Here is a 14100-nt window from a genome sequence, read left to right on the forward strand (position 1 = left end):
GAAACTTTGGACTTAATTTGTCATGAGGTTGAGAGAAAGGGTGAAACACTGATTTTGACAATTATTCCACTGAGGATGCTATCACATCTCAAGTGATTGCTGGCTGCGAATCGGCTGAATTTCGCAAGAAACTAATCCAGCAGAGAAGATCACTGGAGGAGGTTGTAATGTTGCCAAGAACCGACATGGCCATCGACAGGCAAGCTGAGTCCATGGGTAAAATCTCCAATTCTCAAGACACTTGCCCCAATATGCCTGATACAGGCCACTGACAAGGCACGCAAGAACGAACCAGTGAAATGCTTTAGGTGTGGCTAGGATTGTCCTCATGAAGGAACACATCCTGCCATGGGCCACAGGTGTGATGGCTGCAGAGACAGAATCATTTTGGTCTTTTTGTAAAACGTCAAAATATGGATCATACAAGTCAGAGAGAAGGTACTCGAGACAAGTCTGACGGGCAGAGATATACTACACACTGAAGGTCTCCACCTCATCAAGGTAGAAAGGGTAGTATGTATGTGCCATAGGTAATAAAACGGCTGTGGAATGCAGCCCGGTACTACTCCAACAAGTCAATGGCAGTGCCCAGGAATTCCTGATCAACACGGGTGCTACCGTTAATGTTATCAGTGAAGATGCCTGTGCCAGTTTAAAACACCCTACCAAGCTAAAAGCCCTTGACATTGACGTATACGAATATGGCTCAAGCATCCCACTCCCATGCAAAGGCATGTTGGAGTTGTCATGTTCCTATAAGGACAATAGTGAGAAATTGCTGATATAAGTGGTGAAAGGGGGTGCGCTTGGAGGGAGAATGCTAAGTTTCAAGTCTGCCATGAAAATTGGCCTGGTACACATAATGTATCAACTAATCACTGCCTACAACTCAAGCCCCAATGGCATGGTGGTAAAACTATTCCCATTACTATTTCAAGGGCTGGGAGAACAAAAAAACAAACAAATCAAGCTACATATCAACAAGCAAGTTAATGTCGACAGACCAGCATTACAGAGGCATTCTCCTGAATATGTAGTCCCAAGTAGCAGATGAGCTACAATCGTTACTTGCACAGGACATCATTGAAGACATGAAAAGCCCGACACCCTGAGTCTCGCCAATATTACCTGTGCCCAAGAGAGAAAACAGCTAGAAAATAAGCCTCTGCGTAGATATGCGGATGCCAAGTCAGGCAACAGAAAAGGAAAGACATCTCTCCCCCAGAATAACTGACATGATGCACCTATTGCATGGAGCCAAAATGTTCTAAAAGTTGGACCTTAATAAAGGTTACCATCAGCTGGAATTACACCCAGATAGTTGTTACATCACCACCTTCACGACTCACAGCAGGCTATTTCCATATAAACATTTGAGTTTTGGTGTGTCCTCAGGCACAGACACCTTTTTAAATGAAATACATCTGATAATCCGGCACATACTTCAGTGCTTAAACCATAGTGATGACATTTTAATATTTGGGGCCACACAAGAGGCTCACAGTGACATGCTAAGAAGGGTTTACATGGCCTTAGAACAGGCGAACCTTGCGTTCAATACCAATAAATATGAGTTCAGTAAGTCAACCCTAAAATTCTTCTGCCACATTTTTCGTTGGAGGGGCAAATGTGCATGCTCTGCTTGAGAAACCCAGACCATCATCCATCTCTGCAGTGCGGTCCTTTCCTGGGAATGGCCAGTTATAGCACTAGATATATTAAGGACTTTACATCCATCAGCACGCCCCAGTGGCTACTCACAGGAAAAGGGCAGGAGCGTGAAGCTGCATTTCAAGAAAGAAAATCACACATTTCATCAGCTGCGTGTATGACATACTACGACCCCAAACTGGAGACAGAGGTGACAGTTGATGCAAGTGATGTGGGCCTAAGAGCCATTCTAGGGGCACAATCTAAGCAAGGATCTAGTTTGCCCAAGTGTATTGTTTTATACACCAGTAGAAGCCTTTCCAAAACTGAACACGCCTACTCACAGTCAGAAAAGGAATGTTTGGCTTTGGTATGGGCCTGCAGGCACTACCATCTGTTCTTGTATAGAAAAAAGTTCACAATAGTGACCGATCATCAGGCTCTTATCACCATCTATGGCAAACCTAACACGAAGATGCCTCCTTGTATAGCTGGATGTGGTCTATGCCTACAAGAATATTGCTTTGACATCGTTCATAAGCTAGGAAAGAACAACCCTGCTGACTTTCTCTCCAGGTTTACACTACCAGCGGAGGTAGATGCGCAAACCTCAAAAGCAGATCAAATTGCCTCATCAGCAACGCACTTCCTACAGCTCTAACAATACAGGAAATGGTGCAAAAAACAAGTAAAGATGTACTTTTATCGCAAGTTAAACAGAAGGTACTAACTGGAAAATGGCATAGTGAGGCGACTGGGAGCTGTCAGAAGATCAGCGAAAGATGATGCAAACGTTTGCCCTCATGCAGGACGTACTGTCCATATCATTGCAAGGGTTTACTACTAAAGGAGAACCGAATCGTAACTCCACTTTCCCCACAGGAACACATAATTGACCTTGCACATGTCCACAAAACTGCAGTTGAGAACCAAAGTATGGTTTCCAAAAATGGACGTCAAAATACAGACTGCATTACATGACTTCAATGTTTGTAAATCAGTGGCACCACGTACCTTTCCGGGACCCATGAGAATGACCCTGAGGCCATTGAATGTGTGGGATGAGGTGGCTTTCATTTTATTTGGACCACTGGCAAAAGGCAAATATGTTCTGGTCACAGTGGACGAGATGCCACGCTATCCAAAGTTGCATTTGGGATCATCTACAAGTGCACACGGCATCATCCCTGCACTTGACAAGATGTTTGGAGACTATGGAGTTCCCAACATTGTAAATCTGATAATGGGCCCTCTTTCAGTGGACAGGACTTTGCCATGTTTGCCGAACATCTGGAGTTTCAGCATAGAAAGATTACCCCACTTTGGCCACAGGCCAATGGCACTGTTGAATTTTTTCATGACCAACATCAAGCGCACCTCACAGGTATGCACCATCACCAATGGATCGTTCATGCAAACCATATGTGCTCTCCTGTGGGACTATCGGAACACACTGCATAGCACTACAGGGATATGTCCCTCTGAACTAATGTTTAATGAGAAGATCAGAACATGTCTACTCCAAGCGCCTGGCACGGACAAAGACGACGCTGTGACACAATGTGCCAGAGAAACAGATGTAACTAACAAGCGGGAGATGAAGAACTCTGCTGATGTGCGGCGGAAAGCTAGAGAACCGATATACAGGTGTGCGACAGTTCTTGTGCAGCAAAACCAGTCTCAGAAGGATATACCTGCTTTTCATCCCAGTCAGTTACAAGTAACTGAACTAAAGTGTTCCATGGTGTCGGCAGAAGATCAAGCTCACTCAGTTACTTTTCTACAGAAGAGTCTGACAGCTGCAGCTCATCTGACAGCTGCTCAGAATACACGGACTGTGATGTAGGCACTGTAGACAGTAGTGACAGTGAAGTAGCTGAGTTGCTCAGATGCCGGAGTCCATCTCAGAGGCTAATATGCCGACCTGTGAGGTGGATCGAAGAGATGAAGTAATTGTAGTATGTATTGATTTATGTGGGGGGAGCTATAGCGTTCAAATGTTTGATGGAGTCAGTCCTCTTTCACTGTCCTTGTACGATGGGACAGGAAACGCATGACATGAGTTTCAGAAGTTAGTTACATGCATGATGTTACATGAATGATGTTACAAAAGTTTATGCCCTACCTCCCATCACGCCCCCTAAGATCTAGCACAGCCCGTCTACTAGCGATTCCTGCCTCCAATTCAGCCAGCATTGGGGGGTCAGCCCTCTCTACCTTGGCACCAATACTGTGGAACTCACTGCCTCCCCACATTCGACACAACCAGGACTACATGGCCTTTCCGTAAAGCATTAAAAACCTGGCTTTTCCCTAAACATTGAAAGGGACCTCCTAGAACCACTGAAGCACTCTACCAATGCCAGAATTCAACTTACATGGCATTACCTCAAAAATAACAGCTGCTGGCCACAGATGCCGACCAATAATGACACCATCACGGAAATAGGAACAGTCGGGGCCTGAAAGCCAGTTTTAGCGACCAACAGCCTCTAGGACACGCAGCTGTCTCCGCACCTTAGCCTGACTACAAAGGCCTCTACTAATCTTATGCTTCGTCCTGGCATGCTCATCTCCACCAGACCCGACATATCCCATGCTCTAAGACCAGAAGATGTCTGTCTGTATATATCATCCAGGAGACCATAGCTCAGTAACACCCATAACTAAGCCTAACCACTATCTTCCCATAAGGAAGTACAGCACTATCCCCCGGGAGATGCAAACCACTGTCACACTGCCAAATCCGCAGACTGCACACCGCTGCACTCCCAAGCGCAATCTGCCCCACCAACAGCAAATGCGACTGGGCCTGCCCTTACCAAACATACCGATCCGGATATTCATTTGCAAAACCACAATCGCAGGTCTACCCGGTCATCCAACCACGGTTTCTGTCAACCCATGTCATGCTCTAGATACCGGGAATCTACCCACAGTGCCACTTCTGCAGAGCGTGAAAGCACTATGCTGCAAACATCATGAACAGGCCTCTTCATGTCGCCCAAAACTTGTAGACAATGGTGGTACATGCTCAAGTCAGGCAAGCAATAAGGCTATGAATTACCTCACCTGAGGCTGAATACCAACTATAATGTATGGCTTCTGTGCACCAACCACTCTGTTCTCTAGCACCCCTGCCTCGATGAGACTACGTTGTTGCAATATATTTTATATAATGACCATCATGCCAAACGAGTTACCCAGCCCCCGCCATAAACCATGACCAGAGACCTGGAAAATTAGCCCTATGACTCCTAAAACTGAGCCTCAGATTCAAGGACCCATCAACTGAGTGAAGATAACATACCCGCACCATTCGGAGAATCTGACTCCGAAATCCTCTACCACGAACCAACAGGCCTGTCAAGGCATGCACATTGGGCTCCGAAAGTAATCCGAATCAGGGGCCTCCTACCAGTAAGCATAGTCACTTGTCACTCATACCAGTATGCTTACTTTACACCAACAAACAATAGAGTGCAGCTATACCCCAAGATCAATTTCGGCCTAGCTGCACACATGTTAATGTTAAAACATACCTACAGTACTCCATGAACACCTCAACAGCCTGATAGAACGCAGCTAAACCCCATGAAAAAATCAGCCTAGCTGAACACTTGAATCTCTTACACAGGTCCACGGCCGCCAGAATGCAGACTCGGAGTGCATCTTCCTAGCTGCTCACATTCGACTGATCTCTCACAACCACCGCACTGCGTGTTAGTATGCAGACACTGATGTGCCAACCGCACTGGCTGCTCGCATACAGAGTGCACCCAAGCACTGTAGACTACCCTACTCTATCCACTGATCTGGACTACGGTCCCAAGGGCGTTCAACCCACAAGTGCTTTCAGTTCATACCAATGGTATATAAGACGCTATACAAATGCTCAGTAACATAACACAGAATAAAGAAGACGTCTTCTGAAACCGCTCTGGATCAGTGTTTAATTTTCCGGGTGAGCCCCCCATTGATCGCCTGCTTATAGAGAAATGATTTGCGAGACACTAAACATGCATGCTAATCCGCCCGATTTAGGCGGGAGACTCCCTATATTTCACGTTCTACTGCCTAAAATAATTATTTCCCCAATGCATTCCTATGGGAAAATTGTTGTCTCCCGAGTTCTCTAACGAAATCTCCCTCGAAGGTGCTCGGAATGTTAGCATGTATGATTAAATAAACTTGTCATAAAAGCTGTTCCAAACATGTCTTGATTTGATTCACCTCTAGTTGGTGCCCCGGAATTGGGGAGTCCTCCCTTTTCTCCCAGTGCGTTTGGAGGAGATAATTATAACCTGTTGATTGTAGATCGCCCAGTGGGATGGTTTGGACACTTTGAACATCCACAGTTGCGAATTGATCAGTAATGAACGAGTTACCTGTACTGTAGGGCACTCCTGACCTTTGGTTCTCAGGAGCCCCGCCCCTCCCTTTCCCCGCCTTCCCATTGTGTTTGCAAAGTTTGAAGCGGTGCTCAATGCGACAGTCAAGCATTTCTCACAGCTGGCAGGGGAAGTTATTTGGCGACTGATTTTCGATTTCATAATTAATCTTCCATTTCAATATTTTGCTCGTTTTTTTTTAAACATTCCCATTGCTACTTCTTGTGCCACACCCAAAAATGCACTGTCTACTCAATTAATTGCCTCCACCTTTCGTCCAAACTGTTTGATTGGGTTAAACCGGACTTTCCAATCTCCGTGGTTGTAGTATCGTCCCAACATGTTCACTCTAAATTTCAAGATTTTTCAGAACGCGTGAGGGCCATCGACACGTTTATTGTTTTGGGGCTTATTGTATCCCTGAGACATTATCAGAAATCTTAATACAAATACATGTGCCCCCCAAACTTAGGAAGATAGGCTTCCGACGGCGACCTGGGCGCATGACGCGATATGATGAATTTGGAAGGAAAAACTGTACGTTGCCTTGAAAAAACTGTCAATTCCTCGGATAGAACGCAGCCATGATGAAGTGGCCTCCAGCCCATGGATACCCGGACAGGTATGTGGTGTGCACTGCGGCTTACAGAAAGTATTCCAACACATTTTCTAAAAAAAATATACAATTATTTGCTAACATTTCCATTTGTTTATACTCCATCTGTTCCTCTGTACCAAAATGGATTTTTTTTCGTTTCAAGTGGGAGCATTGTTCCCCGTTCCGCGTAGTACGCACTGGTCTCGGTGGGGGACGGAGGAGGAGGAGGAAGAAGGGGTGCGAGGGCAGTGTGAGGGAACCGCGGGGAGGGAGAACTCTTCGTGTTTTGGGTAGGACTGTAGGATACAAACATTACACTCATTATTTCTCGGTCCTCTCAAGATTTGCTTCGACTCTTCCTGGTTTGTTTTAAAAGATGAAATACTTGCTTTTAAACGAGTTCTGGCAAACCAAATGAGTTACGCCGGTCAACTTACACACTTTTTGAATATGCTACTTTGGGGAAAAAGTAAGGGGGTTGGACTGGGCATCTTCTATATAACCTTCGCATTGCCGCTTCAGGGCAGGTGCAAGTTCAACCATTCTTAGATGTTAACTTTTTAGAGTAGGCTCGAGGCCGAGGGTCACTGTCTACACTCCCATGCCCCGCCTTCCGAAACGGTGAATATTTGCATAACCACAACCATCATCCTAAAAACATGCAATGTGCTATGAACCCAGCACATTTACGGCAAATTACATAGAATCCGGAACAAGCACAGTTCACTTTGATTTAAAATTTAGTAATCGTTTTTAATAGTGTATGTTGTAACTTAAGCCCCTCCTGGGCTCGTGCGAAAGTCACGTGTAGCATGACATGTGGGAGACGTGTCATGTCAATAGGTGCGTAAGGTCACGTGTGCCAGTTCTTATGCCATTGTTATGTAATATTTGGTATCCCATACCGATTTGGTATCCCCTGTCTTCGGCTGTCTTCGTAGACCAAAGTAGGGCGTTCCGAGCCTCGGTATGGGGTACCAATGTTGCACAACACCGGCATAACGGCCGAGTTCCATATTGTCCAGTCAGGGGAGTATTCAGCATTGCAAGAGGGGCTGGGTGGACAGCCACGGTGACTTCCCATACTTCCCCTCAAATGCAGTGCACGCAATTCCAGGTTGTCTCATTCGCGCCTACAAACCGCCCACCCCTGTCCCCAATGTACTTTTTTGGTAACATTAGTCTCATATCGCATTTTAACACAACAAAAAATAAATAAACGGCTGAATCATTACAGATGCAGGGAACTTATCTATTAGAGCTCTGTCCAGGCGCTCTTGGGCAAAATGCATGCACCTCTCCTTATTTGCATATGGATTGCACCAACAGAAATTACTTCACAGAAAACACATTGCAAGGAGCATCATCAGCCTTTGATACTTGGAGGCACCATGAAAGTGACTTTAGAATAAGTTGTCATAAGTAAGCCAAGTGGCAAATAATTTTGTGATGCAAAATACCTAAAATGCACTGTTATATATGGAGCAAGTCAGGCTTTTTTTTTAAATTTAAATAACAGCATCATATATTAACACATAAGCTTTGAAGTGAATCACTTACAGAGCTACAGATAAGACGCAGTCTGATTACATGATCTGCCCAGGATCACACACTTTGGTTAAATAGTGAAACCGGTTTGTGGACAATTTAAGCAACTGAGCACATCTTCACAGTTTTAGTTCATAGGGATATTTATTAAGGTTTCCCTTTGCATTTCATGTGCTTAAATAATACTATTTATATCAATGCCTTGGAAGCAAAGCACATTACGTAACAAACTTCCCTTTCATTATTAACTTTACACTATACATCATTATAGAAATATGTTGAGCAATAAGAGGATGGATTTGGTTTTATTCTCCCCATCCTGCATGCAAAGTCACAATAGCATCATGCAGATTAATGTGAACCTAACAAATCCCACTTGGGTAAAGCCATAGTCATTATTTCATAAAGCCTGCAGCATTATGCAACCTTCTCACACCTGATCACTCCCTGCCATGCACATTTCTAAAAGGACAAAAGTCCCTGCTAATAGTACCCCTCCCTCTCAGCAGTGCCCAATGGCTCACATTGAAGTGCTCTGTTGACACAGAGCAATTTGAGAGTCCCTCTGCTGCTGCCCTGAGCTCCTTGGGACATTGTCCTGCCAGAGGTTTCAGAAAGGGTAAGGTGTCCTGCTGCCAGGGCAATTACTGTGCTGAGCAGGAATTACTGAGCACACATTGTCCTGCCAGCGGGACACCTTTCTCGTTGGGTACCCTCATTGAGGTGCCGAACGGGAGGGGTGGTCCACTGACGAAAGCCCCGGTCAGGCTCTAAAAAGAGCCTGTGGGGTGGCAGCTTGCCCCCCCCCCCCCCGTACGCCACTCAGTCAGCTGAACTGCATTGAGTTAAATGAAACTTAGTTGGTTATATGGTTATTCGTAGCTTAAAAAATCACAGCTGCCAACACTTGGTGGTTTATATGGCTATTAGTAGCTTAATAAATCACAGCTGCCAACATTGATGGAAATGGGTACACAAACTACGCTTGGAAATTGAAAAAATACTCTGGAATACTACCTCCTTGGGGAAATTGACCCGATAGATGGGTTCACTGTAGAGGGTGTGGTGTAGCGGTGCAGTCATCATGGCAGGCACGTTAAACACATACAAATAATATTTCATTTTACAGGGTTGAAATGAAACGCAGATAAATCACACAATAATGAAGACTGACAATATATATATTACACATCTCGTAGCATAGTGGGAGTATTTGTTGTGTTTCCCTTTTAAGAACATGTATTGCCCCTCTAAGGATGTGTCATGACAGCCTCATACCTGACTGTAAGAAGGAGCCTCTGCACGCATGTGCAATACCACGGTGGTAGACTAAATGTAATGGCACTCTGCCTCTGTGTCTCATTGTGTTGGGCATGCGGCCAACCCCTTGTGATCACAGGCATGCGGCCCTGCTAGTCTAGGTGCGGTCTGGGTGCCCCAGACCAGCATGTGTAACAGGGTGCCTCCAGGCCACTGGCCCTCTGTGTGATCGCCCCCGAGCAGCTGCTTGTCCGGAAGCCCACGGCAGCTGCGGTCTTGTCGTGTGACCACGACGATCAGGGTGCTCCCTGCCACATTGTATGTTGGTGCCCCGAGCACCCGTTGGACTGGTCCAGAGTCCCAGTACATAGAAATTATGTACTCCCCTCCCCAATGCAAAGGATAGTTCAAGCAGTGTGTTGTTAAATGTTACCCCTCAAAATCAAGGGGATACCAAATATTACAACACTATATTAGCTGTAATATTTGGTATCCCCTTCAAAAAAAGGATGAGATGGCTTCCAGAAGCTGTCACAGTGTAGGCTTATGATGTAATCCCTTACCCAATGCAAAGGATAGTTCAAGCAGTGCTTTGTTAAATGTTACCACTCAACATCAGAGGGATACCAAATATTACAACCCTATATTAGCCATTATATTTGGTATCCCCTTCAAAAAAAGGATGAGATTGCTTCCAGAAGTCATTGCTTCCATCTCCTGTTGTGGGCACTCAGGTGGTGCTCTCTCTGGCCGTGGGCGACTCCTGTTGATGTCTTGCCTCCGATTCGGCCTCCTGTCACCCTCTGGGTTTCTTTCTGCCCAGCTCCACACTTCTCTGGGATCCGTGAAATGCACTGTTGTACCGGTGTGGTATATTTTCAGTTGTGCTGGGAACAGAAGTCTGTATTTTATGTTAAGAGCTTGAAGGCATTTCTTGAGTGGGTCGAAGGACTGCCTCGCTTTCTGAACCTCCCTGGTGAAGTCTGGGGAAAAAGGCGATTCTGGAGCCATTAAATGTTATGGAGCCCTTAGTTCTGGCCATCTGCACTATGGCGTCCCAATCCCTATTGTTCAGGAGCTTTGCTATTACTGTGCACGGAAGAGCTCCGGGTATTTGTCTGCCCGTTGGTAAGCGGTGAGCACGTTCAACTGAGAAGAATTTTGATAGGGTCTTGGGAGCAAATAGATCCGCAAGCCATTGCTTTACGAATAGCTCCATGCTCGGGCCTTTGGACTTTTCTGGCAATCCAAGGATCCAGATGTTGTTCCGTCTTGCTCTGCCCTCACCCTCTTCCACTCGTTCTTCCAGTGCCTTGAGGCGTGCCAATGCTCCGGTCATTTGGTGATTTAGAGTCCTCAGGCTGTCCTCTGTTTCTGATATGCGGCCCTCTGCTTCCCCGGTACGAGCCGTAAATTTTTGCAAGTCATGGTGCAATAGCGACACCTCAGTACTTATGCCATCCATCTTTTGTTCCATGGAGGTCCTTGAGATGGCGATAGCATTCACGATGTCTTTAAGGGATATATTATCGTCCTTCGGTCCCAGTGCATCGCCAGATTTGCCCTGCTCCTGCGGGGGAACTTGGGTAGCGATTGTGTACTGCTCCATTTTGCTCTGCATTGTCGCGTTCTTTGGCCTGTCTTTCCCCATGGTGGTCAAGCCAGCGTTGATTTGTAGTTGCTCCCTTCCCTCTCAGCCAATGTTTGTGCAGCTGTTTAGGTCAGTGGGGTGCTTGTGTCTCTTACGGTTTATATGCACCGTTCACTTCGTGGTTTCTTCCCAGAAGTCCGCTGCGTTATCACCTATGCCCTCTCCCTCCTTTGTCTTGTTGGCCTGACGATTGCCTCGGTCGGCACCCTATCTTTCGGGAAGGAGGTGTTTCTATTAGTCTCAGTTCAAACGTTAGTCTTAGACTCGTACAGTGCAGAATTAGGGGCCCTGTTGCCGCTTCGCGCCACTGACAAGCAGGCCAGTACTCCAGTTGCCTCCTTTCCTGGGAGACGTGCTCGTTTCAGTTGTCCTCAGTAGTAGTCTTTGATCGGGGCTGGTGATCTCAGAATGTTGTTTTGCTCTCTCAAATCCCTGCAGCTTCTGAAGTGCGTGCTGCCACTCAGGTCGGCGCACCGGTTGTGTATAAACTCGCCTGCCAGCAGGTGGTCACTTTTGATAACGGTCTGGGCTCACAAGCGATTTCAAGTGTGTAAACCACGTGTATTCACAGGATATTAGCCTTATTGGGTTCACCTTGGACACTCAGCGCTCAGCCACATCACTACTTTATTGGGAGCTTGGAGCATTGTAGATTCAGTGCACAGTTCTCATTTACCTTATAACAGCCATGCCCTCAGTGTAGGCAGCTTACCTTCCGTTCTCGGTTGCTTTGTGGAACGTGCGTTGCAATCCACGTGTCGCGTTCCACTTTCAGGGTCCCACTGAGAGCGGTTGGGGTCCAGAGATAATTCTGCTGTGTATTGTTGTTTAGGCAGTTTAGCTTCTTCGCACCGTCTCTGGGTAGGAGTCATGTTTGATTTGGTTGCCCCCGCTCACTCCTTGTCGCAGGCACTGCTCGCTTTGCTGTCGGCCTGGCTCTCCTGCAACCGGAGCGCCTTCAGGCAGCCTTCCTCGGTTCGCCTGCTACCTCGGGTCACGTCGTTTCCAGGGGCCCACAGCAGCTTCTCGCAGCCTCGGATGGGACCGCCCCATCGACCACCGGGGTAGCAGGTAGGAGCCGAGCCTCGCTGGCACTTGGAGATCCCATCAGGGGGGGGTGACCCATTGCTCACCTTGTCACTGCAGTGATCAGGATCGTAACATCGGCTGGTCCTCTCTGTCGTCCTCCAGCAGGTGCTCGACCTCGTATCGGAGCAGGGGATGCCAGTGCCCACCTGCTTTCATGGGCGTGCTCGCCGCCTACTTGTAGTGTTGTTTGGGGTCGGGATCAGTGTTTAGTCTTCCTGATTTCGGCCTCAGCGCTGTGATGGTAGTTGCTGTTGCGGGGCGCTTGGTTCAGTGGAGCCTTTAAAGTAATGCGCACCTTCCTCTTAGCTCGCAGTCCCAGTGGCCATCTTCTCTGGTCAGCCACTTCTGGATTCCACAGCGCGTATCTCCAGAACCACATGTCGGTTCAGGTCCATAGTGCAGCGACCCGTTGCAGAAGGGTTCTGCCGCTTTTGGAAGCTATTTTCATGAGTTTAACAACATGAATTGTCAGGATAAAGGCAGGATCTAGCTGGCGGCCCGGGAGCAGCGAGGAATCACGTCCTCATTGCCTGCTTGCTGGCCACACAACCCTCCAACCTTGGTGATTACTGAAGGTAAGGTTACCCGGTATATCGAGTGCTTTGCATCCGTTTACTGTGTGCAGCCCCCATTCAATGAGCCATAAACACATTTGGAAACCCTTTGCACACACCCGTCCATATTTAATTGTGGGCAAGGGGATGTTCAGTGACCAGTCCTTCAGCGGATCTAACAGATCCTTTGGCAGACCTACACCCATTTTGAGGTTAAAATCTCCTCCCCATATGCATTGCTCATTACGATTCCTCCTGTTTAGAAATAACTCATCAATAAACGCCTTGACTTTGGCTAACCTGTCTGCCTCAGCCTTATGGGGGCTGTTATAGAGGTTCAAAATGATTAACGGGTCCCCCATAGAGGGTAAAATACAGAGCACCTGTAGGTAGTCCATGTTAGTCTCCACTACCCTAAACCTACTGGTTAGGGAGGCTTTAATCAAAATGGCCAGACGCCCATAACATCTTACTCTAGCATTTCTTTTGCTGAGATCTCCTACGATGTGTAGCCATCTAACAGTGTGGTCTCCGAGGCCCAGGTCTCTTGCAGGAGAATGACATTGTGGGTTTAAAAAAAAAAAAATAAAAAATGTTTGATTGGTTTTATGAAACAGAGAACCTTCAGAGCAAGCATGAAAGGGACTTGTGTCCCTATAAAGCTTATACAAAAAAAAAGATATTTCCCTGGCGTATACACCCTCCCCTCCCTCCTCCCTCCACCCCCTTTCAAGGCACAGTCTCTGATCGCTGCTTTCCCTTATACTGTTCAATCCGTTGTCGGCAGTCCCGACCGGGCACTAGATCGTCGCCAATGGGCCGATTCCTCTGAATTAAAGTCTATGTTTTCCAAGTGAACTATTTGGTGGGGCCGAGTCACTGTTCTCTGGGAATTTCAACCCGTAGTTTCCATGTTACTAAAAGCATTGAAGAACCCGAGCCATTCAGTCTCTATCAGAATGCTGGATCCCTGTATAGCTTCTGTGATCTTTTCCATAAGATAAATATCCCTGGCCACTGCCACCCATTTTTTCTTCATGGGGAGGCAGGTCCTTTTCCAAGTTCTAGCTCGACAGGCTCTGGCTGCTAAAAGTAAACAATGTGACCGGTGTGGAAGCTTGTCCAACCGCTCATCCCTTCTTTCAAGTCCAATTAATACTAAGATTGGGTCTAGTGGGTGGGATCCTCCGTCCGCCTCTTTGATCCATCTCAACACTTCTGTCCAATATGTGCACACTTTGTGACATTTCCACCACATATGCCAATAATTGGCTTTTTCCCCGCATTCGTGCCAGCAACGGGAAATCACTGCTGGAAACATCTTGGAGAGTACTACCGGGTCATATTGCCACCTGTGAA

At 46.8% G+C, this 14100-nt stretch overlaps 1 protein-coding gene and 1 long non-coding RNA gene across 8 annotated transcripts in view; one reads left to right on the top strand and one right to left on the bottom strand.

The window, feature by feature from the left end:
- The window catches only part of LOC138472489 (uncharacterized), a 273916-nt gene extending 267925 nt beyond the window's left edge, over nucleotides 1-5991 (bottom strand). Inside the window, exon 1 of the long non-coding RNA XR_011268616.1 lies at nucleotides 5884-5991. This is a non-coding gene — a long non-coding RNA (uncharacterized lncRNA). The remainder of the gene's footprint in view (nucleotides 1-5883) is intronic.
- Nucleotides 1-14100, top strand: part of USP54 (ubiquitin specific peptidase 54) — a 2840272-nt gene that overhangs the window by 138202 nt on the left and 2687970 nt on the right. The window contains exon 1 of one of the 7 annotated variants that reach the window (XM_069610694.1): nucleotides 6175-6663. The exons of the other annotated variants lie outside the window; for them this stretch is intronic. The gene's annotated coding sequence lies outside the window, so the exon portion shown is untranslated. Of the gene's footprint in view, nucleotides 1-6174; nucleotides 6664-14100 lie in introns of those variants that run through there. 7 annotated transcript variants of the gene reach the window in all.

Source organism: Ambystoma mexicanum, chromosome 8, assembly GCF_040938575.1.
Source record: "Ambystoma mexicanum isolate Mex_15411 chromosome 8, UKY_AmexF1_1, whole genome shotgun sequence".
NCBI lineage: Eukaryota > Metazoa > Chordata > Amphibia > Caudata > Ambystomatidae > Ambystoma > Ambystoma mexicanum.